Source organism: Bison bison, unplaced genomic scaffold (assembly GCF_000754665.1).
Source record: "Bison bison bison isolate TAMUID 2011002044 unplaced genomic scaffold, Bison_UMD1.0 scf7180017864474, whole genome shotgun sequence".
NCBI classification, from domain to species: domain Eukaryota; kingdom Metazoa; phylum Chordata; class Mammalia; order Artiodactyla; family Bovidae; genus Bison; species Bison bison.
Window position 1 is genome coordinate 184,315 of NW_011495035.1, and position 463 is coordinate 184,777.

Genomic DNA, 463 nt, shown 5'->3' on the forward strand with positions numbered 1-463 from the left:
TACGAACAAAGCTAGTGGAGGTGATGGAATTTCCAGTTGAGCTATTTCCAAATACCTGAAAGATGGATGCTGTGAAAGTGCTGCACTCAATATGCCAGCAAATTTGGAAAACTCAGCAGTGGCCACAGGACTGGAAAAGGTCAGTTTTCATTCCAGTCCCAAAGAAAGGCAATGCCAAAGAATGTTCAAACTACCGCACAATTGCACTCATCTCACACGCTAGTAAAGTAATGCTCAAAATTCTCCAAGCCAGGCTTCAGCAATATGTGAACCGTGAACTTCCTGATGTTCAAGCTGGTTTTAGAAAAGGCAGAGGAACCAGAGATCAAATTGCCAACATCCTGCTGGATCATGGAAAAAGCAAGAGAGTTCCAGAAAAACATCTTTTTCTGCTTTCCTGACTATGCCAAAGCCTTTGACTGTGTGGATCACAATAAACTGTGGAAAATTCTGAAAGAGATGG